A 14,746-nucleotide genomic window follows, 5' to 3' on the forward strand; every position below is an offset into this window, starting at 1 on the left:
AAACCAAATACCTGTAACTTGATAGAAATAAAATGATTACATTCACATTTTCCCCAACAGCATGTTTATTGCAGAAATACAATTTGGACACTATGGTAAGATGGTTACAGAAAAAAAAGTCAGCTCAATGCCTATAGCTCAACCAGACCTGCTGTCTGTCTGATATCACAGCTGCTTCCCAGACTGATCAGAGCTCAGGATGGGGGGCAAAGGTAGTTGTTGTGGTTTTAGCTCGTCTTCAGACTCGGAAGAAGACATTAACACACATGCAGTCAGGAACGGAGGGCCGCAGCTTCGCTTTTTTTTCTTCTTCTTTCCTGCATTTCTTACATACTTGTCAACAGTGCCCCCCAGCGCCTCCAGTAATCAATGCAGTTAGAAACACAATGCATACAAGGCTAACAGACACAACATCTTCCCCTTTGAACAAAGAATGCCTCCAGCAACCAAACTAGGCTAGATCAACCCGGCATTATCACTCTTAACAGTGTATGTATTTCCGTAACACATCTCAACACATTTCACCATAGTAAATAACACATTTTACTTTCCCATGACAAAGTCTTTTGTCTAGCTAGGTGCATTCCTAATCCTGACAGGTCGGGGCTGGATATCACAGTCAGAGTCAGACGTTTGTTCAGTCCCTGTATTAACACAGTCCATTGCTCTATCAGAATCAGTATCTGTGCTCAATTCTGGAAGTGCTGAAAGGTGTGAAGCATTCCAGGTCCTTCCATCATCCAGCAGGTAAGTGTCTAGTCCTTTTTTCATCAGAACAGTTTTTGGTTCAGAAAACTTCAGTTCTCCTTTCCTTACTTTCCATGGCTTCTTAACCCGCACTTGGTCACCGGGTTGGAAGTTGGAGCTTTTAGCATGTCTGCGCAAATCAGTGTATTCTTTCATTTTTAGTTGTTTATTCTCCACTCTTTCTTGCACAGACGTTTTATCTGTTGATGGGACAGGCATGTCGATTACCTGTAGCTTGGTTTTCATTCGCCGACCATGGAGCAGTTCTGAAGGGGATACTCCAGTCGTGGAATATGGTGTTGCTCTGTAATCCATTAAGTAAGCTCTCAGGAATGACTTCCAGGGTTCACTTTGAATTGATGCAGTTTGTAAGCAGTCTTTAACACTCCTATTAAACCTCTCAACTTCTCCATTGGCTCTCGGAAAATACACTGAAGATCTCAGGTGTTGGATTGTCCTCTTTTTTAGAAAGTCTGCAAATTCAGAAGAGAGAAATTGAGGGCCATTATCACTGATAAATGTCTTTGGATTCCCTTCTCAAGAGAAAATTGAAGTCAGAAACAAGATGATAGTGGCTGTATCAGCCCGTGGAGCAAACGCTACTTCAGGCCATTTGCTAAAGTAGTCAACCATTGATATAGCAAACCTACAGTCAGGAGTTGCTGTTTCCATTGGGCCTATGATGTCCACAGACACCTTTTCCCAAGCAGCAGCTGGTAGGGGAACAGGCTGAAGTGGAGCATCATGGGTGACAGTGGATTTATCATTTTGTCTGCATGTAGTACAGTTTTTAATGCAAATCTGTACCTGACAGTCCATTTTAGGCCACCAGTACAATTCTCTAAGGTGTTGTTTGGTGCGTACAATACCTTGGTGGGTTTCATGGCTTATGTCAATGAGTCTTTTCTGCAGTGACAGTGGAACCAGCAAACGATGAGTACCCCTAACGATGCATTCATTCATGACCGAAAGCTCATGGCGAATTGGGAAGTATGGTTGTAAGTCAGGCTCCAATGTGGTCTTTCATGAGGGCCAGCCTTTCTGTATCTGCACACGCAGCTTGGTGAGTACTGGACAGGCATTGCACTCTGAGCGAAAGACCTCCTCAGACACAGCACTCAGGTCAGTGAGGATAGCAGCTACAGACTCAACATCTTCTGCACATGCATTGTCTGTTTCAGGAAGTGGAAGCCTAGACAAACAATCAGCAACATGGTTCAGAGATCCAGTTCTGTATTCAACATCATAGTCAAACTCCAGTAGGCGAGCAGACCATCTCGCTATGCGGAGACCAGCGCGATTATTTCCCTTGGTAGTCAGCAGCGTTGTCAGAGCTTGGTGATCAGTACGTAGGAGGAATTTTCTTCCCCACAGCCAAGTCCGCCATTTCTCAGCGGCCCAGACGCATGCTAAAGCTTCCTTCTCAACAATTGAGTATTTCCTCTCTGCATCAGACAGACTGCAAGAAGCGAAAGCAATAGTCTGCTCCGCACCCTTACTGTCCAGCTGAGTCAAGACAGCACCTACAGCGTAGACTGAAGCATTCGTTGAGACAATGGTATGCTTGCTGGGGTCAAAAAGCATGAGTGCAGGGCTCTGCTCAATCAACTGCTTGACTTGATCAAATGCTGCTTGAGCTGCCTTGTTCCAGTGAAATGAGCAGTCTTTTCGCAGGAGAGCTCTCATTGGTTCAACAACAGTGGCATAGTTGGGAACAAACTTGCTATACCAAGCACTCAGGCCAAGGAATGAGCACAGGGTTACAGGATCAGCAGGGGGTGGAGCTTGTAGGATGGTAGCAACATGTGAGTCATCTGGTAGCAGACCCTCTGGTCCAATCTTTTGACCAAGAAAGTTCAGAGTGGTTTGACGGAGTTGACATTTATCAACATTGAGCTTCAGTCCTGCATCGTTAATCCTATGTAACACTGCACGCAGATTAGCCTCATGTTCAGCTTCTGAAGACCCATAAGTGATGACATCATCAAGGTAGCATTGTACCCCTTTAAGGCCCTTGAGGATTTCAGTCATCATCTTTTGAAAAGCTGAAGGTGCTGAACTCAGCCCGTAGGGGACTCTGCAATACTGGTACAAGCCGTAAGCCCTCTACTCTCCTCATGCAGTTTCAGTTGATGGTAAGCGGATTTCAGATCTAGAGTTGAGAACATGACAGCGGCTCGCAATTCTGACAGTATGTCCTCAATCAGTGGCAAAGGATGGCTATCCACAATCACAGCCTTATTAGGTTCCCTCAAATCGATACACATGCGTATGCCACCAGTCTTCTTTTTAGTGACTACAATCGGAGAGACCCATTCGGACGCATCAATTTTCTCAATTATACCATGCTCTTCCAGGTTCTTAAGTTCCTTGGAAACAGCTTCACAAACTGAGAGGGGTAAGCGTTGAAGTCTCTGCTGTACAGGCTTCACTTCAGGTCGGAGCTTCACTTTGTGCACAAAGTTCTTAGCACATCCAAATGCAACTGGAGATTCACATTCCTGTTCACATTGAGTGGTTGAAACTTTGGCTTGGTCGAGTGTAGCACAGACCTTCGGAGCCTCTGGTATTAACTGTCCACCTTTAATGTGCAGCTGGAGGGCAGTCACCAGGTCCTTGCCCAGTATAGGCGTCCCTGTGTTCATTATGTAGAAGTCTGTAGAGGCACTCTTGCCATGGTAAGTCACATCAGCTCTCAGGCACCCTAATACAGTCAACCTTTCCCTAGAATAGGTCACAAGCTGCACCCCAGAATTTTTCAAATTAACTGGACTGAAATTGCCTTTGTAAACACTCTCTGGTAGAATAGAAACTGTAATGATTTGATGAGAGAACCCAGAAGTAAGCCGGACACTGAGCTGGAACTTAAAAAAGGGTTTTAATAACAAAATCCAGGTGACAAAAGGCAGACTCAAAAAACAGGACAGGCACGGACTGACAGACAGGCAGGATGGATACAAAAATAATCAGAGGCTGGAGAGGGCTTACCGCAGACTGGCATGAGGGATACACACAAGACGTCCCAGCAACAAACAAACAACTAAGGCCGGCTTAAATAGGAAAATGGAACAGGTGAGAAGGGCGGGACCAATTAACCAAAACAGGTGAAAGCAATAGAGGGAACATACAGACTAATAAAGAAAGTAAGACCAAGACTAATGAATACATCAAAAACAACACAACACAGAAATAAATCCTAAAACAGAAAAGTTGACTAACTGAAAATAACCTAAACCACAACAGAACGTTACAGAGCCCCCCCCTCAAGGGCGGATTCCAGACGCCCTCCGAAGTCTAGAGAAAAATAAAATCAGACCGGGCGGGTGGAGGGGGCTACAGGTCGGAGGGCCAGAGTCCGAAAAAGAACACATAATCAATAAAAAAAAAACAACCCACAAAGGGCGAGCCTCAAAAAATAAAGAGTAAAATAAAACAGTCTATGTGACCGTCCCAGAGGACGGTCCCGGCGAGACAAGATCTCCGGTGGTCGTCCCGGAAGACCAGCTAGACGTGACAGAGTCTCCGGCGGTCGTCCCGGCGGACGGCTCAGACGTGACAGACTCTCCGGCGGTCGTCCCGGCGGACGGCCCAGACGTGACAGACTCTCTGGCGGTCGTCCCGGCGGACGGCCCAGACGTGACAGACTCTCTGGCGGTCGTCCCGGCGGACGGCCCAGACGTGACAGATTCTCTGGCGGTCGTCCCGGCGGACGGCCCAGACGTGACAGATTCTCCGGCAGACGGCCCCGGCGAGACAGGTTCTCCGGCGGACGGCCCCGGCGAGACAGGTTCTCCGGCGGACGGCCCCGGCGAGACAGGTTCTCCGGCGGACGGCCCCGGCGAGACAGGTTCTCCGGCAGACGGCCCCGGCGAGACAGGTTCTCCGGCGGACGGCCCCGGCGAGACAGGTTCTCCGGCGGGCGGCCCCGGCAGGACAGGTTCTCTGGCGGACGGCCAGGCGAGTCAGGACCTCAGGAGGCCGCCGGCGGAGCAGGGCAACAGAAGGCCGTCGGCGGAGCAGGAACCTCATAGACCGTCGGCGGAGCGAGAACCTCGGACCCCGACTCCTGAAGGGAGAGAAGACAGAACCGGGTTCCGGACTACAGGCTAGGGGAGGCGTCGGACTACAGACTACGGCAGGCGCCGGACTACGGGCTAAGGCAGGCGCCGGGCTACGGGCTAAGGCAGGCGCCGGACTACGGGCTAAGGCAGGCGCCGGACTACGGGCTAAGGCAGGCGCCGGACTACAGGCTGAGGAGGGCGCCGGACTACAGGCTGAGGAGGGCGCCGGACTACAGGCTACCGGTGGCGGCGCCTGGTTAACAGCTACAGGCGGCGGCGCCTGGTTAACAGCTACAGGCGGCGGCACCTGGTTAACAGCTACAGGCGGCGGCACCGGGTTAACAGCTACAGGCGGCGGCGCCTGGTTAACAGCTACAGGCGGCGGCGCCTGGTTAACAGCTACAGGCGGCGGCGCCTGGTTAACAGCTACAGGCGGCGGCGCCTTGTTAACGGCTACGGAAGAGGGAGCCTGGCTACAGGCGACTGACGAAGGAGCCTGGCTACAGGCGACTGACGAAGGAGCCTGGCTACAGGCGACTGACGAAGGAGCCTGGCTACAGGCGACTGACGAAGGAGCCTGGCTACAGGCGACTGACGAAGGAGCCTGGCTACAGGCGACTGATGAAGGAGCCTGACTACAGGCGACGGAGGAAAGAGCCTGGTTACAGGCGACCGACGAAGGAGCCTGGCTACAGGCGACTACCGAAGGAGCCTGACTACAGGCGACTGGGGGGGATGCCTGGCTATAGGCGACTGAGGGGAATGCCTGGCTACAGGCGACTAATGAAGGAGCCTGAGTACAGGCGACGGAGGAAAGAGCCTGGTTACAGGCGACCGACGAAGGGGCCTGGCTAAAGGCGACTACCGAAGGAGCCTGACTACAGGCGACTGAAGGGGGAGCCTGGCTGCAGGCTGCTAAAGGGGAAGCCTGGCTACAGGCTGCTAAAGAGGGAGCCTGGCTACAGGCGTCTGAAGGGGAAGCCTGGCTACAGGCTGCTAAAGAGGGAGCCTGGCTACAGGCGTCTGAAGGGGGAGCCTGGCTACAGGCGTCTGAAGGGGGAGCCTGGCTACAGGCTGCTAAAGGGGAAGCCTGGCTACAGGCGTCTGAAGGGGGAGCCTGGCTACAGGCTGCTAAAGGGGGAGCCTGGCTACAGGCTGCTAAAGGGGGAGCCTGGCTACAGGCTGCTAAAGGGGGAGCCTGGCTACAGGCGTCTGAAGGGGGAGCCTGGCTACAGGCTGCTAAAGGGGGAGCCTGGCTACAGGCTGCTAAAGGGGGAGCCTGGCTACAGGCTGCTAAGGTGGGAGCCTGGCTACAGGCTGCTAAGGTGGGAGCCTGGCTCCAGGCTTCAGGAGGCCTTGGGCTACAGGCTTCAGGAGGCCCCGGGCTACAGGCTTCAGGAGGCCCCGGGCTACAGGCTTCAGGAGGCCCCGGGCTACAGGCTTCAGGAGGCCCCGGGCTACAGGCTTCAGGAGGCCCCGGGCTACAGGCGTCAGCCAGTCCTTTAAAAAAGAATAATCGCCCAATCAGTCTCTGGAGGGGCTCCGGGAGTGACAGCCAGTACAAAAACTCAGACAGCTGACTGTCACATAGGGTGAGTGGAGAGGCTGAAGGTGGATGCTTATGTGGAGATCCAGAGACTCTAAGGTCTTGAGGGCAACTTGACTTCTTGGCCCTCCTCCGAGACCCTAGGGGTCGGCCAACCCTTCGAGGAGTTGGGCGGCGTACGCGTCCTCTTCTGCTTCGGCGGGGAACGTGATTGCCCCGACCCCCCTGGACCCAACCAATGTGGGGAAGTGACTGACCCTCCTGGGTCGATACAACATGGTCCGGCAGCGGACCCTCCTGGGTCTCCACGTCGCCGGACGGCGACTGATCCTCCTGGATCGCTGCGTCGCAGGACGGCGACTGACCCTCCTGGGTCTTGAGCGGAGGCGGGTCCTGCCGGACGCCCACTAGGGAACTGGGCGGAGGCAGACCCTTCAGAACCCCCTCAGAGGGGCTGGACAGAGGTGGGATCTCCTGGACCCCCTTGTAATGCTTAGACGGAGACGGACCTTCCAGGGCTCCGTCTTGACTCTGAGGAGCTGGTTCAGGCGCCGAGGCGTCGGCCGGGCCTTCGGGGACAGGATCAGGGGCCGAGGCGTCTTCCGGACCCTCGGGGACTGACTCAGGGGCCGAGGCGTCCTCCGGACCCTCGGGGACTGACTCAGGGGCCGAGGCGTCCTCCGGACCCTCGGGGACTGACTCAGGGGCCGAGGCGTCCTCCGGACCCTCGGGGACTGACTCAGGGGCCGAGGCGTCTTCCGGGCCCTCGGGGACAGACTCAGGGGCCGAGGCGTCTTCCGGGCCCTCGGGGACAGACTCAGGGGCCGAGGCGTCTTCCAGACCCTCGGGGACAGACTCAGGGGCCGAGGCGTCTTCCAGACCCTCAGGGACAGACTCAGGGGCCGAGGCGTCTTCCAGACCCTCGGGGACAGACTTTGGTCGGCTGTAAAATGACCGGAGGGCTGACCTGTAATGTTCCTCCACCTCCTTTAATTTCCTCTCCAGCTCTTCAGAATATTGGGCAAATAAAGCCTCCCTAAGACGCTTAATCACCGGGGCAAAGGACCTTATTTTGTCTTCCAATAAACTGTGATCATCATCAGTGGTACCACTAGGAGGAGCTGTGGGAGCAACAGCACCGGAAGGTGGAGGACGCCGGCCCGCCGAGCAGGAAGAAGCCGCAGCCCATCGTTTCCTCCTCCGACGACACGGCTGAGAAACTTGCTGCGGAACTGGTGCTTCCGGCAGAGTCGGCTCCGGAAAAAGGTCCGGGCGGAGATCCCGCACCACCTCTGCTTCGACTTCCAGAAAAAAGGGAGGGTCTGGCCGGCATCGCTGCGGGAAAGTGCCGCTGACGAGGAGGTGACGCCTGGGACCGACACCGGGGGGACAGATCGCTAGCCGGGTTCCCTCAAAAGAAGATTCTGGCATCGATCCCTCATCCGCCTCCATAAAAAACTCTGTTTCTGGAACGAAAGGAGCAGGGGAGGGCTGACAGCGGACGTCCGGTGAGGGGACATCTGGACGCTGAAGGGTGAGTGGAGTGCTAGCCTGAATAAGCATAGCTCTTCCTGAGCGGAAATAACGTGTCGGCTTTGGGTTCATTCTGGGCTGGGACGTAATGTAATGATTTGATGAGAGAACCCAGAAGTAAGCCGGACACTGAGCTGGAACTTAAAAAAGGGTTTTAATAACAAAATCCAGGTGACAAAAGGCAGACTCAAAAAACAGGACAGGCACGGACTGACAGACAGGCAGGATGGATACAAAAATAATCAGAGGCTGGAGAGGGCTTACCGCAGACTGGCATGAGGGATACACACAAGACGTCCCAGCAACAAACAAACAACTAAGGCCGGCTTAAATAGGAAAATGGAACAGGTGAGAAGGGCGGGACCAATTAACCAAAACAGGTGAAAGCAATAGAGGGAACATACAGACTAATAAAGAAAGTAAGACCAAGACTAATGAATACATCAAAAACAACACAACACAGAAATAAATCCTAAAACAGAAAAGTTGACTAACTGAAAATAACCTAAACCACAACAGAACGTTACAAGAAACACCAGACCCTGTGTCTATTAGCAGTTTAACATTACATTTGTGTGCAGTATTTGGTACAGTAATAGTAACAGGGCACATCAGTTTTGCATCAGTAGTGAAACCTTCAACAGTTAGAACAGATATTTCAGGCACAGTCACATCATTAACAGGCTTTTGGGCAGATTTGCACACTCTTGAAAAATGTCCAATTTTTTCACAGGTGTTACATTTACAGTCTTTGGCAGGGCATGATTTATCGTTGGCTTTGTGGTCTGCAGAACCACATCGATAGCACGTGATAGCTCCGTCATTCTTCTGAGCGGTTTTGGCATTTGGCTTGCACGCCTTCTTTTGTACGTGAACGGCAGCCACAGGCTTAGTTTCACTGACCGCTATGGCCTTTGCATCGGCTATGGCAGCTTCAGTGCGCCTAGCTATTTGCAATGCTTTGTCCAACATTAAATCTTCCTCCATTAACAGTCTTTCACGTATGCGGGGGTTAGTTGTTTTCTCTACAATCTGATCCCGTAACATTTCATCCTCCATCCCTCCAAATTTACATTGTTTCATGAGCTCTCGTAATGCTGCGACATACAAATCAGTTGACTCACCCACAGCTTGTGCTCGTTGCCTAAAACGGTATCTTTCGGCGACAACGTTCAATTTGGTGCTGAAGTATTTTTCCAAAGCCTGTACTGATCCATCGTAATCATCACTTTCGAGTGGTAAGGTGCTGTAGATTCGATTACCCTCCGTTCCCAGGCAGTGAATAAGCAGGGCCCTCTTCCTCGCAGCAGAAAAAACGTCGCCCCCAATGGCAAGCAAGTAGTTGTCGAACAACTTCTTCCACGTAGCAAATGGAAGTTTAGGTTCACCTGGGCAATCCAGGAACACGGCAGGCGGTTGCAAGGAGAGAAGAGCCATCACGTCTCCACTACTACTCTCGTCGCCAATTTGTTGTGGTTTTAGCTCATCTTCAGACTCGGAAGAAGACATTAACACACACGCAGTCAGGAGCGGAGGGCCGCAGCTTCGCTTTTTTTTCTTCTTCTTTCCTGCATTCCTTACATACTTGTCAACAGCGCCCCCCAGCGCCTCCAGTAATCAATGCAGTTAGAAACACAATGCATACAAGGCTAACAGACACAACAGTAGTGGTGTTTTTCAGAGAGCAGCTGAAGGTGAAAGAAACTCAGACTCGGGTAATTCTGCTTCGTTAAACACCTGTAAGCACACATGTCCTCACCTGTTTTAACACATGTTCGCCTGTTTTTTTCTGGATGCATGTCCCGTCTCTGAACGATGTCCCTCTGCACTACCTGAAGCCCAAAAGCCTGGTGACGTTTCATTGTTTAATCCAAGACATATTTGATCTGGAGTTCTACATGGGAGTCTACAAGACTGTCGATCTGTCCACAAAGGCCAAAGTGTGTGCTTCCTTGTTTCCTCTCCTGTAGATATTTGCATACAGTCCTCCTCTGCTGCTGCATTTTCTGATGTTTTAGACGTTGTCCTCTAATTTTACTGCCTGACTCTCCCCAGATGCTGCAGTGTGGCAAATACAAAGACATGACACAGTCTGGGTTAAGGCTTCCTCTCTTGAGACTTTGAAGGGTTCATGAATGCCACAACACAGCCTGATCAGCTGTTTTAATCTCCAGGTAGACTTAAACTGGGGAAGCACAGTAACTGCAGAGAGACAGACTTTCTACTGTGTGCCCATCCCTGGAGAAAACCAGTGGGCCAAGGACATATCCTCATGCATAGATCAGAGAAATCTGACTTTTCCTTTTAGATTAGGTGTTTTTAAACTTTGCAGGAAGTGTGTCTGAAATCTTGCTCTGGGGTCTCATGTACAAAGCGTGTTTATGCAAATAAAAACCTGCGGCGCAATGTTTAACACCCAACTTGGCCTATACAAACATGAATGTTGTGTGAAAATGTGGGGTAGGGTTGGTGATCCATGAAAAGTTCTGACCTTCCATGCAAATGAGCGCCACCAACGCAAAGTTCTTCAATGATAGTAAAAAAATCACAAATTACTAAAACTTACTCAAATGTACTGAAATGTAACTCCATTCAGTTTTATTTAACTCAAGGAGAAAACCTACGTTTTTTTCCAATGACTTTTTACCTTTTATATTTTAAGTATGAAAACGGGGTCGGATCACCAGATTAATTTCTAACAAGTCAGATGTTTTGATTCCTAAGATGGAGACAATTGCACATGTCCATAAATAGCTGTGTAAATCTGAACGTAATTGTAGAACAACGGCACTATTGGCGCTGCTGGAGGACATCACTGGTGGAAAAATGCAGAGGGAGCTTGGGTTCAGAGATCTTGCTGACCTCCTGGCACATCAGTGGCTTATTAGCCGGTTCAGAATGCCCGGGCCAATTATTTTTAAATGGCCCCAGCGTTGCAGACACTGATCTCTATTATACACTGGATTGCTGATTTTGCTGAAAAACTGTCACAGAATCCCGTAGGATTTGGTTGCAACAACAAGCAGTTTTCTGGCTGTGTGAAAACGTTTCACAGGTAATTCTACAGTCAGTAGATGTACTAACACTATCATCTACTAGGAAATTATGTGCTGAAATATTTTACATGTTATTCATATAAAATATCTATATATATCTATATCTATCTATAAATATATATATATATATATATTAAAATATAAATATTTATATATGTATGTATATATATATATGTATATATATATATATATATATATATATATATACACATATTTTTATATATATATATATATATATATATATATATATATATATGTAAATAAATAACATGCAAAATATTCCAGCACATGACTTTCTCAGTACTTGATATTTTTAGAACACAGCATAAAAGTATATGGCATTTGACATTTTAAAAGTTTTAAGCCCCCACTGAACATGAGAAAATCATCTTTATTCGATGCTGTAGCGCACATATTCCCTAGTTACTGAAGGAAAATAGGGAGTATTAATATGGTGGCTGGTAGCTTCAAAGCGACTCGTTCTAACAGCGGGCTATTAGCACTCCAGTGTATAATATAGATCAGTGGTTGCAGAGGGAAACCAGGAGAGGAATCGTGTCTCGCCGGTGCAGTTTGAAGTTCTAACTCCTCTGTGTTTTTTCCAACTGGATCTTTTCAGAGGGAGTTGACTGACTGGTCGGCTAGTTACCTTCGCTGAGTCGTATCTGTTGATCAGATGGATAAACCTGCGCTAAACCATGGTTCTCATTTGTGGCAAGGATCAAAATGTATTCAGATCTTTGACTCCACTCATGTTGCTATAATCTTGCTAAACTCAGAAATTGGGGAGTGGTGGCCTAGTGGTTAGAGCACAAAGCTTCGGTCCCAGAGGTTCTGAGTTCAACTCCCACAAGCTGCCATTCTGGGTCCCTGAGCAAGGCCCTTAACCCCCAATTGCTCCCCAGGCACCGCACAGTGGCAGCCCACTGCTCCCCAAGGGGTTGGGTTAAGATGCAGAAGTGAATTTCTCCATTGTGAGATCAATAAAGTTCAATTATAAATCTGTTATACTATCTTAATAATTAGGATTATTCTCATTAGAGCTGTCTGGAATGAAAAACGAACAGTCTCCATGTGCAATGGTTGACTTGGTAATTATTTTTGTGCTCGTGGGGACGGACTTCCTCATCAAAGTCATATTAATTACATCAAAACAATCAGCATTAAGCTCTAATCAACTCATGAAGCAGCTAAATCTCTGCTTGAATCTAATAGTGTAGAACAAAACAGGTACGATCAGACAAACTTTATACTTTTATAGTTTTCTTTAATGAGTCACTGATGTCACTCAAGAAGCTATTGGTTTGCTGTCATTCACTACAAATATCCCTCGAGGTCTCTCTGACTGTCTGACAGTGCCATTGCCATGGTGACTTGGACACATGGGTGCTGACTTCTGGGTATTTATACTGGTTAGCATAGACAATTAGGGACGAGGAACAGGGTAACTCTAGGTACACCTGGGGCCTGTTTCAATAAGGAGGTTCAACCAACTCTGAGTTAAAACTTGAACTCTAAGTTGACTTAGCCTGAGATGGGAAACTCTGAGTTTTGGGTTTCAGAACAGCTGAAATTAGTTAGTTCAATCAACTCTGAGTTGCCTGACTCTGAGTTAAGCGCGTGCACCACTACTATAAAAAGCCATTATCAATGGAGCACAGATATTACGAGTCACCATGGCAACAGCGTCAGACAAAAAAAAGGTGTGCATATTTCTCACCAGCAGAACTGGTTAATTACTTTTATACAGTGTTGGGTGTAATGAATTAAATTACTAAGTCATCTAAATACTGCAATTAAATTAAAGACTATAAAACAATAGTGGATTTAATATCAAATTTTAAAAGGTATATTTTTAATTTAACTTACTCCCTCTAGTTACACACTTTGGTCAATTTAAGATTAATTCATGCAATTGAATATTGTTTATTTGAAAGCATTAGAAGTGCAGTTTCTTGTCTTTCCTTGTATTGTTCAAGTGGTTGAGGTTAATTTGGGATTTAGAAAGTAATTAATAAGTAAGTAAAACAAATTGGTAAGTAGACCAATACTTTCTAGAGACAGTAATTATTACATTAATCTAATTAGACTTGTTGAAGATAAAATTTGTAGTTAGTAATTAAGAACTATTTTAGAGTAACTTACCCAACTGTTATAATATCAGAGGTGAAACTAGAGGAACAGTATTTTATTAAACCTTATTTAATTTTCATGGATATGTGCAATCCTGCAGGCATCAAAAGAACATGGCAGCGGCTGAAAATGAAATATAAAAACATATTTCAAACAGGTAAGCCTTGAGCACATCATAGGAGTAGAGTAGCTACCTGGCTGTACAAACATTTGACATATTAAATGACTAAATAACATTCAGTGTAGCATTTTTGACATATGTCTAAATGTTCATTCTCATTTGACTTCTACTCAGCCAACAGAAAGAAGGCAGAGGCTCGTAAAACAGGGGGAGGACCTGCACCACCACTCCTGACAAAGGCAGAAGAGATGGCCCTGAGCCTAAATGCTGGAAGGCCAATGGCTGAGGGAATTCCTGGAGGGACTTCATCAGAGCCAGTCAGTCCAGAAGATTTAGGTGCCTTCATAAAATGTAAGAGGTCTACCTACAGTGTGATTTTCTTTATATAGACTAAATGTGATATTTCCATTTATATTACTTTGAGTTGGGTTTTTTGTTGGTCCCAACAGATTCGGATGGTAATATCTGCCTCTTGGAGCCTCCTGTCCCAACAGTACCCCATACAGTTGTCAGTAGCCTACTCCATACACCATCAATTATGACAAATAGTATTATAAAGTGTACTCTATGAAATGCTCAGGATGATGGGGATAAAGAAACTGTTTCTGCTGCCACAGACAGGCCTACAGAGGTAATTTTAATATTATATGTCTACACATCAAACAATCTACACATTCACATTTATATGTGGAGTAGCCTATAGAATCCAAGTTTATATCTATAAATGGTGATTCTTATCTCTACCCCCCAGAGTGTGGAAGAACAGCAGGAGGAAGGTCCATAACCTTCTGGTGCACAGATGGACACAGTTCAGTGATTTACAGTAAATGCCACAGTTTCATTCTGAATTTTAGACTGCATTCATGATGTAACTATAATCTAATGTATTTTCAGTTGCCAGTTAAGGAGTTATATAGACTTCTTCTTATTAAAAAGATAGAAAAAAACAGCAAAGAACTTGTATACTTGGACCGCCAGATCCAAAAGGCAGATCTGGAAATCGACATTCTGAAACTAAAGCTAGAGGTGAGTGTATGGTCACAGGTGAATTCTAGGAAGTATTAAAAGTATTTTAAAATTTTTTTTTTTTTTTTTTTTTTTTTTTTTTTTTTAGCAAATGAAGAACACCATATAAATTGCTGTGATAGGATAGAGATATTACAAAAAATCCACACTGGGCCTTAAAATCCTTTCCCGACGTAAATGTAACTCCCTACGAAGTAATACAACCTCTTCGTCAACAGGATCATCCATAAAAGGTCATGTCATTTCATTCCCTTTGATGCGCTCTGCGTGACTGAAATGTGCGCAATTAATATGTCCCCAAAAAATCAATGAGGTGTTTAAACACCACTTCCTCTTTAAAAAAGGAGAGGAGACCAAAATAAACTCTGGGTTTTCTGAAGAAAACCTGCTCCCGACCAGGTTAGGTTCACAGAGTAAATTGCCATGGTAACTGACTCTGAGTATAAGTTACCTCTCTTTCAGAAACGGGCTTGACTTACTCTGCTTTCTCAGGTTTAACTTACCTCCCTTTCTGAAACAGAAA

General features: G+C 47.4%; 1 protein-coding gene across 2 annotated transcripts in view; it reads right to left on the minus strand.

The window, feature by feature from the left end:
• The window catches only part of LOC118557197 (tripartite motif-containing protein 16-like), a 61,434-nt gene that overhangs the window by 44,035 nt on the left and 2,653 nt on the right, over nt 1-14,746 (minus strand). The window lies entirely within an intron of this gene.

The sequence above is a fragment of the Fundulus heteroclitus genome, chromosome 22, assembly GCF_011125445.2.
Source record: "Fundulus heteroclitus isolate FHET01 chromosome 22, MU-UCD_Fhet_4.1, whole genome shotgun sequence".
Taxonomy (NCBI): domain Eukaryota; kingdom Metazoa; phylum Chordata; class Actinopteri; order Cyprinodontiformes; family Fundulidae; genus Fundulus; species Fundulus heteroclitus.